The sequence below is a fragment of the Corticium candelabrum genome, chromosome 12 (genome assembly GCF_963422355.1).
Source record: "Corticium candelabrum chromosome 12, ooCorCand1.1, whole genome shotgun sequence".
Classification (NCBI taxonomy): Eukaryota; Metazoa; Porifera; class Homoscleromorpha; order Homosclerophorida; family Plakinidae; genus Corticium; species Corticium candelabrum.
In genome coordinates, this window is record NC_085096.1 from 5,182,927 (window position 1) to 5,194,554 (window position 11,628).

General features: G+C 41.4%; 1 long non-coding RNA gene across 1 annotated transcript; it reads right to left on the reverse strand.

Annotated features, from left to right (window-relative positions):
* Window positions 1-3,206: 3,206 nt before the first annotated feature.
* On the reverse strand, window positions 3,207-6,068 carry LOC134187736 (uncharacterized). The gene is made up of 3 exons (XR_009971148.1): window positions 6,022-6,068; window positions 3,327-3,402; window positions 3,207-3,270 (listed from the first exon to the last, which is right to left on the reverse strand). It is a non-coding gene; the product is annotated as an uncharacterized LOC134187736 (long non-coding RNA).
* Between the last annotated feature and the right edge of the window lie 5,560 nt (window positions 6,069-11,628).

The window sequence follows — 11,628 nt, forward strand, 5'->3', positions numbered from 1 at the left end:
GTAGGATGGTAGATGCCGTTGGCAGACTTGACTCTCCTCTAACAGAAGATGAGGCTAGAGAAAATACAAAAAATCAACGATAATTAGTGTTAGTCTTCGATGCATTAATCTACCAGAAGAAACATTCGGAGGGTTCAAATACGAGGTTCTCTTGAAGAGCTCTGAGTAGGCAGACATGCCCCTTTCAAACAGCGGCTGGACGGAGTGTTATATCCTGTTTACACGAGCACGCATAGCGAGCGGAGCAGAGCCGAGCCGAGCCGCGCCGGCCCAGCATTCTAACATGCGTTTACACGACACACTGTAGGCGAGCCAATGCTTTGTAATGGGCGTGTCATCAACGTGCGTTAGTTACTTGAGATTGACATAGTTCTCGTTTGCTTACGTTTGCAATGGATAGAAGCCAAGCTGCTCGCGTTTTTTCCTATTGCTGTTACAGCAGTCATATCAAGAAAAGCGTAGGACATATACGAGACGTAAGTCTATCGGCTGGCGACTGTTGCAGCTACGGAGTTCAAAAATTTCTTGCACATCCTGGTCGCTCCACAATCGGACAAGACAAAGCGTCTTCGTCTCGTTGAACGCCATTTGTACGAAATGAGCATGTGCGGCTCTTTTCCAGCACGTTATGCATTTACACGATGTACAGACATGGGTATAATAATTATTATTATGAAGCCACCTTGAGCATATGACTTAGATTGAATATTATTGGACTTTCTCAGACACTGCAAGTACATGCATCTACAGCAACAGCTGCACTTTTTAGTAACTTAAAACAAGTCATAATGGTGAGGCAATGGCTCTGATTGTGCCATCAACGTGTCTGAGCTTGGAGGTGATCATGTGTAACCTACATCATTACTTCTTGCTGTCGATTCAATCAATTCGAAAGTTAATAACGAAAATCGCTTTTCAAAAACATACTTAAAAATAAAATAACTTTGTTTATGTCGGAGGAGACTATGCGTTTCAGTTTACTTGCATACTGTGAGTCTGCTCTTGTGACGTCACAACATGAAGGGTTTAGACATGGCAATGTATGGTGGCGGTGGTTAGTCTGGTCATTCTCTAATCGTTTGTTGCTACGGACTTTCAAAGAGTCAAAACACAATATAAATACCCAAATAGCCCAAATAGCATGATTTGATGTAAAATCAGCGGGTCAGCAGGTATATTTATAAATCTGCAATTGTTGATTTCCATGCCTCAGCTGATATGGGGTTGGCTCCATAATTATGCCCATGTCTGTACTTGACACGGCTGGAAATACTGAGCTGAGCTGGCACGGCTTGTCACGGTTTGGCACGGTTCGGCACGGCTAGGCCCGCATTTACATGTACCGTAGAAACCGAGCCAGTACGGGCTGGCCCCCTTACAAACGCTCGTGTAAACGGTGTATTAGTAACAGGTGCAGAATGGCTTTGATTGAGGCTTGAGCCTTAGAGTGTTAACCTGGGAGCAATAATGTAGACGGTGTAGCTAGTACTGTAGTAGGTAGGGTGTTGAGCTAAACCCTGCACAGTGTGTAGACATGGCAATAGACCGCCCCTTTGTCATTCCCGGATACTCAATCCTCTATCGCGGCATCTAGAAGGCATGATCGTCAAAGCTGAGCTCACCGGACTGATACCTAGATTTAACGTGGATTTATAACTGGAGAACAAAAAGGAGCGTGTCCGCCTACGCGAAGAAAAGTTCCTTGTGCGTGTTTCTCTTCCTAGATCAATAGAGCGAAAACTGATGCTAATTATCGTTGAGTTTTATTGCGCTGGCATAATTTTCTGTGAGAGGAGAGGGGAATCCTACTTTCGTTACAAAGAGCTCTTTTAACACCATAAAACACAAGATTCCCGTATAGTTACCATTCCCGTTTAGTAGTTTACTGGCAAGGTAACTGAGGTTAGTTCATTTGGTGTAGGTGAAGCATAGCTCCAAAACGTGTCAGCCTGGCGCATGCTCCGTACCTAAGCTAAATTTTCACCGCTACCAAAGCAGAACGAAGTTTCACGATAAAGCCTTCATTTTGAGATAAGGTTGTATTTCCGTTGAAGTTTCCCTTGAAGACTAGAGATAGATCAATCTTACCTGATATATCATCTTTTTTAGGTGGTACTGTTGTATGCTCCCACCAGTCGGTGGTTGTAAAAAGACGTGTATTTTCTAATACAAAGAAGAAGAAAAATTCAATCTTTTCACATATGACACTTTCTTATACAACAAATAGAAAGCACGTGTGCGTGTGTGCGTGTGCGTGTGTGTGTGTGTGTGTGTGTGTGTGTGTGTGTGTGTGTGTGTGTGTGTGTGTGTGTGTGTCTGTGTGTATGTGTCTGTGTCTGTGTCTGTGTGTGTGAGTCTGTGCGTGTGTGTGTGTGTGTGTGTGTGTGTGTGTGTGTGTGTGTGTGTGTGTGTGTGTCTGTGTCTGTGTCTGTGTCTGTGTCTGTGTCTGTGTCTGTGTCTGTGTCTGTGTCTGTGTGTGTGTGTGTGTGTGTGTGTGTGTTTGTGTGTGTGTGTGTGTGTGTGTGTGTGTGTGTGTGTGTGTGTGTGTGTGTGTGTGTGTGTCTATGTGTCTGTGTCTTTGTGTGTGTGTGTGTGTGTGTGTGTGTGTGTGTGCGTGCGTGTGTCTGTGTGTCTGCGTGTTTGTGTCTGTGTGTGTCTGTGTCTGTGTGTTTGTGTGTCTGTGTCTGTGTGTGTGTGTGTCTGTGTGTGTGTTTGCGTGTGTGTGTGCGTGCGTGCGTGCGTACGTGAGTGTCGGTGTGTCTGTGTGTGTCTGTGTCTGTGTGTGTGTGTGTGTGTGTGTGTGTGTGTGTTTGTGTGTGTGTGTGTGCGTGTGTGTGTGTGTGTGTGTGTGTGCGTGCGTGCGTGCGCCTGTGTGTGTGTGTGTGTGTGCGTGTGTGTGTGTGTGTGTATGTGTGTGCCACACGCTTCTGCTGCAATTTGTAAATCCTGTAAAGTCTTACATAAACGAAGCTATACACAGGCAAAAGACAGCAATTTCATCTGCTATTGATTGCCTTACCGCAGATCACACCCGCATATCCAGACTTATTGCAGAAGGGAACGTCCCACCAACTTGAGAAATGGCAGTCGTCAAAACGTGACGTCCAATCATCGCACACAACATTGCTTATCATCCATTTTCTTCCGCAGCTATGCTCGTAATCGAAGCGAGTTTTGGCAGCAAAAGCGCCTGAGTAACCGAGCTGCTTACACACCACATTCGCATCCTTAAAATTCCAACCGTCATTGCACACAGATGCCCAATTCCCGCTGTATAGAACAAGAATAACTTGAGTTGCACAATGGTCTCGGCAGTCATCACTTACTTGTAATACATTTCAACCCTTCCTTCATATATAGTATATCCATTAACAAGTCGAACGTCCCCATGAGATACACCTCCTGCACAAATATCACAAATGTATTAAATTTTTGTACCAGCACACTTTCAGCACGCATGCGCAAACTATCTCTATATATAAAGAAGAGCCCGGTGTGTGTGTGTGTGTGTGTGTGTGTGTGTGTGTGTGTGTGTGTGTGTGTGTGTGTGTGTTTGTGTGTGTGTGTGTGTGTGTGTGTATGTGTGTTTATGTGTTTGTGTGTGTGTGTGTGTGTGTGTGTGTGTGTGTGTGTGTTTGTGTGTGTGTGTGTCTGTGTGTGCGTGTGAGTGTGTGTGTGTGTGTGTGTGTGTGTGTGTGTGTGTGTGTGTGTGTGTGTGGTGTGATAGCTCAGCTGGTTAGAAAGTCATCCTATGGAGTGTTTATATCCGGGACCTTGAAGGGTGGCAAGTTCAAGTCACAGTGATGGCGAGCTATGGCATAATCTCCTTAAGCAAGAAACTAACACACATTTGCTTCTCTCGACTCAGGAGCATAAATGAGAACCTGGACATTGGCTGGGGTCCTAAGCGGCCATCAGCTGTGGCGCGACATCAGCCACTGGGGTAAGACTTCGGATGTTCACACTACCGTTGGCTTCACAAGTCGGTGCTCCTGCGAGTGCCTGGCCCGGCTCCAGGAGTTTGCTAGCGCAGGCCCAGAGTTCCCTGAGTATTACACAGGGCCCCCAGCTTAACAGCTGGTGGGCGTGACCTCTGACAACTCCTAACATTTAGGATTTTTAGGATTTAGGTGTGTGTGTGTGTGTGTGTGTGTGTGTGTGTGTGTGTGTCTGTGTCTGTGTCTGTGTCTGTGTCTGTGTCTGTGTCTGTGTCTGTGTCTGTGTCTGTGTGTGTGTGTGTGTCTGTGTGTGTGTGTGTGTGTGTGTGTGTGTGTGTGTGTGTGTGTGTGTGTGTGTGTATGTGTGTGTCTGTGTGTGTCTGTGTAAATCAGGATAAAAAAAAGAGCGAGTCTGATCACCGCCGAATTTTACTCGCGCACGCCGAAACCGTAAAGGTCGAAAGTGAAGCTGTCGTCGTATTCCGTACTTCTCTCGACGGAACCCACCTCCGCTCGCACGCGAATATCTCCGTAACGTCGTATCGGATCTGCATCGAATTTAAATAGCCAGTTCTCGACGTCGGACGGTACGCGCTGAGCATGTCGTTTATTGCGGGCTACGTCGGAAAAGGAAAGATATTTTTGCTCATATCCGGGTCTTGAAAAAATACGGCCACAGTCGTTTACCCATCTACGCATATCGAAGAGCTGCCGCTTTCGATAAACCTGTTCCTTTTAACGCCAACAACGTCTTCGAAGTGACGACGTTCAGCGGGATTGTCGAAATTGCGAGAGCCTGCAGGAGTCGTGACTTTGTGATATACGGGGCACGGAGTATCCGGGTGAGTACGTTACACGTGACTTTCAGTTCTGCTGCTCGGATAGATGCCAAGTTCGATACACCTGTATCTCGCAACGGCAGCAACGTGTTCAAAGTAATTCGGCGTACAAGTCGAAATGGCTTCAACCAATCACTAATCGAATCAACGGTTTTGGGGATACGGGCTCCATTACATGTTCTTTGTCTCCAACGGGATACTAGCTATATAACAATCAATAGTCTCAGAACAAGATACCATTGACCGGAATAGAACTCTAAACGAAATTTTTCATGAGAATTCTGTCGGGCTGATATTTCTTCATAGATACACTTCATAATAAATTAGAACGGGATACTCATGCAACAACATATAATAAATTTGCATACATTAGGATACTCAATTCTTGCTTATTTCTCAGAACTGGATATAATTGAACGGGATGTAACTCTGAATAAGAATTCTGTCTGGCTGCTAATATTTCAGAATGGAGTAAAAATGCATGTGAACTCATGCAACAACAGAAATTCGCATACAACATTAATCGCTAATGAAACTAATTAACTTTATAAGAATTCTGTCAGGGTCTGCTAATTCTACGAACATTCACAAAACAATTTGTCTGATTCCAAAACTTACTAACCATTAGTAATATTGATATTTAGTCTGACACTGCAAAGAACATGATACTGAGCTTATTGTATAAACTGTAACTAAAATTATGTATACGATTATGTAACTTCCATGCTAATTCCTCTTAAATACATCCGGGCGAATCCGGACAATGTAGGTAGTCTTATTATATAATAAACCATAAACAACAATTAGACATTTTTAGTTCAAAAAAAAAAGTTAAACAAAATTTTCCTACGCACTTACCAAAGTGCATGGTGATGCATATAAATTAATAATTAAACATTCATGGTGGCCTTATAGTTGACCATCAGTTAATTGGCGCTTGTACGTGTCATGCGCAATTGCAGTGCGCAGAGTATGTGCTTTTGAGAGAATTAAAACCATGAACATTTCCAAATGTATTTATAATACTATAAAGTTTTAATAGAAGCCCTGCATGTATTCGGTAACGAAATACAATGCAAGTGCTTTGCTAAAAGTTTTGATACAAAGCGAACAAAGCTTAGATATAAATAATTATATTATTAAATTGATTAAAAGAGTTCAAATGCAGTAAACATTTACAACGTCCATTTGACTGTTTATATACTTAATTAATTTTATAAATTAAATCACTTGATTACACTTACCACAGACTACGCTTACAACGTCGCTTTGATCACAATTGTGATTTCCCCAACCAGAAAATGAGCAATCCTGCAATCTTAAGTCGCTTCTACTGCATCTCACATTGACCATCCATACTCTCCCACCACCCGGCCTACTTGTATAGCTCCTGGCGTAGTATGAGTATCCCAGTTGCTTACAAACCACCTGTGCGATAGTTGACGACCAAGAATCATCGCATACTGTTCCCCATTCACCACTGTATTAACAGAGTATTTTCACGTTTAATCATTGTATTTTCCAGCTAAGAAAAGTAAATTCATACTTGTGATATATTTCCACTCGACCTTCATGTTTAGTGTTCCCATCAGCAAGCCTCACTCTTCCGTCAATAATAGAGGATCCTGCACAAATTAGAACAGTTATGTTGTGAGCATGTTGCGAAATTTGATCAACCGTTGTAAACAGTGTCATTCAATCCGTAAAATCAACTTAAAATATTTCAAAGTTGAAAGATAACATAATAAGCGTTAACATAAACAGCACAAAATTTTACAGCGTTTTTATGCAGTTACAAATCATGCATGTATACAACAGAACCTGTTGAAAAACAGAGGTCAAAGTCACTGTCGGATGCGGTTGGAGTAGATGTTGTATTTCCAGTGATTGGGTACATATTTGGATATTCTGGAAAAGAACAATTGCTGAACGTAGTCAAAATGGAAGAATGCACGTATCAGTACATACATTAAATAATTATGTTAACAGTGCTGCGTGTGTGTGTGTGTGTGTGTGTGTGTGTGTGTGTGTGTGTGCGTGTAAAAATTGACGACGACCATATCTATAATCGTTCGCACAAACTCTTACAATAATCATTATCGTTAAAAGACGTCCACAGTAGATAAGTTCTAATTTTGCTAATAAATTACTAGCACTCTTCTATCAACAGTTAGTAAGTTGAACGTGACGTCATCAGTCCATTGTCTATTAATAATTCTTTCACACGCCTCTGCCGCAATTTATAAATGCTGATCTTAAAAAGCGAATTCTTACACAAAAGAAGGTTATAGACAATAGACAGCAATTTTCTCTGTTATAGTGATTGTCTTACCGCAGATCACACCCGCATATCCAGAATGATTACAGCTGCGCACTCCCCAGCCTGAGAAAGGGCAGTCCTCTAGTCGTGAAGACAACCAAGAAATATGGCAATTAACATCGCTTATCCATATTCTTCCACAGTCTTGCCCGTAATCTGAGCGAATAGTGGCACTACGTGCGCGTGAGTAACCGAGTTGTTTACACACCACATTCGCATCATTCAAATCCCAACCGTCAGCGCACACACCTCCCCACTCCTCACTGGATAGAAATCATAATTACGATTGAGTTTCAAAATGGTCGTAATCATCACTCACTTGTGATAAATTTCAACCCTTCCTTCACTCGCAGTATATCCATTAACTAGTCGAACGTCACTGTCAAATGGAGTTCCTGCACAATTTTTTGTACATTCCTTAATTAATTTATCTAACGCAATTTTACACTCATGAGCAAATAATCTTATTATGTAACAAAATACAAACCATGTTGGACAATTAGTAATTCAAAAGACAATGTTTACACACAATTTTCCTACGTACCAAAGTGGCCATATAAGACATGCCTCAACAGAAGCTCTGTGTTCTGCAAGTCCGCGGTTCGCTATGAATTTCGGATACCAAGCAAACCGAATGTAAATATTTCAATAAAATACCGGTTAATTAAATAGAGCAATTCAAATGCAATAATAAATCACAAAATAAATTTGATTGCTAATTTTCTTTATTAATTTTTATTAATTAATTACGTAAAATTAAATTTATAAATAATGGCTAATAATTTTAATTACACTCACCACATATTACGCCTACATCCTCGCTATGATCACAATTGTGACTTCCCCAGCCACGAAATGAGCAATGCTGCAATCTTAAGTCGCTTGCACTGCATCTGACGTCGTCCATCCATATACTCCCTCTACCTGGCCAATAGAATAAACTGCGGTAGTATCGGTATCCTAGCTGCTTGCAAACAACTCGTCCGTTAGTTGAAGTCCAATAGTCATTGCATACTGTTCCCCATCGCCCACTGTGTTAACCAAATATTTTATGTTTAACCATTGAAGTTTCGAGGAAAAGTTACTTCCTATACTTGTAATATATTTCCACACGACCTTCATTTGGAACGTCCCCATCAGCAAGCCTAACACTTCCGTCAGCAATAGACGAAGCTGCACAATTATAACAAAATATTTAGTAATTTTGCCGTGTTTATTCACTTGATAATTTATTAATTAATTAAAAAAGCACATTGACTTGCTCAGTGTCAAATGCTGTCTTTAAAATATGTGTTACTGTTATGCATTCATACGAAATATTAGAAACATACTAGTTATTTGTCAAGTTCAACCTTTACTGTACGTCGTACATTGCTATATTAATCGTTGTGCACAAGCAGCTATACTTTATCAGCCACTGCACATTCAATTGGTCAAATGAAATTGAAATATTTCAAAAATTAAACGAAAACACGCGAAATCTTTTACAACCGTGTGTGCGTTTTATACAGCGATAAATAGATAGACGAACAATAGAACAGCACCTGGTGGAAAACAAGGGTCAACGAATCTCTTGGCTGCGGTTGGAGTAGATGTTGTTATTGCGTCAGTAGTTGGATACTCAGTTGGAAGTTCTAAATTAGAAAAATTGACAAACATTGTCCAAACTGCAGAACAAATAGCATGAAATACTTAAATTCTACTAACTAACTGCAGAAATTATGGAAAGTGTTTATAGTATTACCTGTTTAAAGTATTACCTTTGGTGGGATTATCGATAGCTCCATTATTGCAAAGGTTGCGGTCACAACAACTGATACAGAATCCACCAGATGCGCCTTTACATTCATCACTTTCAGTACAGCTTGAGTTTGAAAAACAATGTTGTTGAAAAGAAATGACCCTCCTCCAAATAGTGGTGAAAGCCTGTGTACTACCTGACGACACACCTCTCCAACCTCACATGTTTGAACAGTGTGATGTATGTCACAGATTTCTTTATTGATTCCAGAACAAACGTAACAAGAGATTGAGGATGACGTTGGTGTTACATCTGTAAAGCCAAAACGCTTTAATGTTGCAAATCTAATGCAATTTGAACAATAGTGCAAAAGAAAGTGATCAAATTTGAGTAATTAATGACAGACACATATAGATTGTGTGTGTGTCTGTGTGTGTGTGTGTGTATGTGTGTGTGTGTGTGTGTGTGTGTGTGTGTGTGTGTGTGTGTGTGTGTGTGTAGCTTACCTTTTACATATATCAGCCGATCTCGAATTACCTCATGATAACGTTAATACATGTCAATTCTGACTGTGGAGATTTAAATTACTTACTTATTTAGTGAATACCGTTTGGTTCAAGTGTAAGATTTGTACAAACACTTCATTAATATTAAAACACGTCTAAACCGAATAATTAATGTCGATTTCAATCCCGCCCAACTACTTGAAACTGGTGCACGGGTTTGCAGAGATAAAACGAAAAATATTGAATTGTCCATATAGACACGCGTGTAATCATAGCCGACTTGCGGACCCAATGCCATAACGACAACATGCCCGGATACGAAAATCACCAAAACGGCAGCATGATGCAGCACCTACATCCTGTCTGTACTGGCCAGATATCTGTACATGCAGTTCTTTGAGTCATAAACCTGACGATTAGAGGTGGATGGTGAATGTCGAGCGGCAATTCTCAAAGCGTTCAAGACGTTCAAATCAGCGCTCGTAACCCTCAAACGCGTTACCCTGTCGGAATTGTCAACTAGACACAATATAAACACTGTAAAGATTACTTACCTGTGGCCTGCACGTTGTAAAGTAAACCTAGAACTACGCATGTCTTCACTAGCAAGTTACAACCCATGGCTACGAATGGTCACGTGACTTGTTATACAACACCTTTAGCGCGAGAGGGTTTGGTATATGGTTGCGCTACAAGAGCATGAGCAATGAGTTGCTTGTAATAGCAATAACCTTTAGGAACTGCGCCTCTAGTTATATGCTTTTTCCTAACCGTTTTCAAAATTTATTCAATTGATGTATAGTGTTTAATTCGACCATTCAAATAATGTGCAATTAGCATATGATTGCCAGTCTGGAAATTAGGCTTTGCGCGCGCGCGCGTGTGTGTGTGTGTGTGTGTGTGTGTGTGTGTCTGTCTGTCTGTCTGTCTGTCTGTGTGTGTCTGTGTGTCTGTGTGTGTGTCTGTGTGTGTGTGTCTGTGTGTGTGTCTGTGTGTGTGTCTGTGTGTGTGTGTGTGTGTGTGTGTGTGTGTGTGTCTGTGTGTGTGTCTGTGTGTCTGCGTGTGTCTGTGTGTGTCTGTATGTGTGTGTGTGTGTGTGTGTGTGTGTGTGTGTGTGTGTGTGTGTGTGTGTGTGTGTGTGCGAGTGTGTGTTTGTGTGCGTGCGTGTGTGTGTGTGTGTGTGTGTGTGTGTGTGTGTGTGTGTGCGAGTGTGTGTTTGTGTGCGTGCGTGTGTGTGTGTGTGTGTGTGTGTGTGTGTGTGTGTGTGTGTGTGTGTGTGTGTGTGTGTGTGTGTGTGTGTGTGTTATACAAATTATATACAAATTAATGTAAAAAAGACAGAATGTTTGTTTCAACCTGCTCCAAGAGCAGAAACAACAGATGATGATGTCTTTGTTTCTGGACAAGCATTAAAGAAAGTAACTACATTTTCTTATCTTGGTAGTGTCATCTCTGATTATTGCACCATAAATAATTTCATTGCTACATGCTTGCAAAAAGCAAACAGATCATATGGTGTACTTCTAAAGCTGTGGAGTCAAAGAGGTATCAAAGTAAAACTAAAATCAAAGTATTCAAGGCAGTCATTCTTACAACTCTCTTCTATGGGTCACCATTATGAACGCTTTACAGGAGAAACATTAAAGAACTTTAAAAATTCCATCTTCGTAGTCTGCGTCGTATCTTGCGAATTCATTGGAGTCAAAGAGTGTCAAATAGTGAGGTTCTGAAACGATCTGGTATGACAGGGATTGAATGTATGATAACAAAACAACCACTACAATGGGTCGGTCATGTCACAAGAATGAATGACAGAAGGCTACCAAAGCAAGTGTTCTATGGACAGTAGTTTAATGCCAAGACAAGAACTGGTGGCCAAAAACGTTGATATAAAGACATGCTGCGCAATCACCTGCAGAATGTTGGCATTAATCAGGACAATTGGGAGTCACTGGCGTCTGATTGTTTGGTTTGAAGGAAGAAAGTGTCATCTGTTTTGAAGAAGTTTGAGGATGAGAGTATGAAAAAATTAAAAGAATGCCGACACATACACCAACAAATGGCTCAAGGAGTAATTACAAGTCAATATGTATGCGCCACCTGTCATTGCGATTGTAATTCTCGTATTGGTCTCTATGTACATGAACAAGCACAAAAGCGATGGTTGAATTCTAATCAGTAGAAAAGTCGTGAACTCGTACAGAAGTAGCGGACAATGATGAATGTGTGTGTGTGTGTGTGTGTGTGTGTGTGTGTGTGTGTGCGTGCGTGTGTGTGTGTGTGT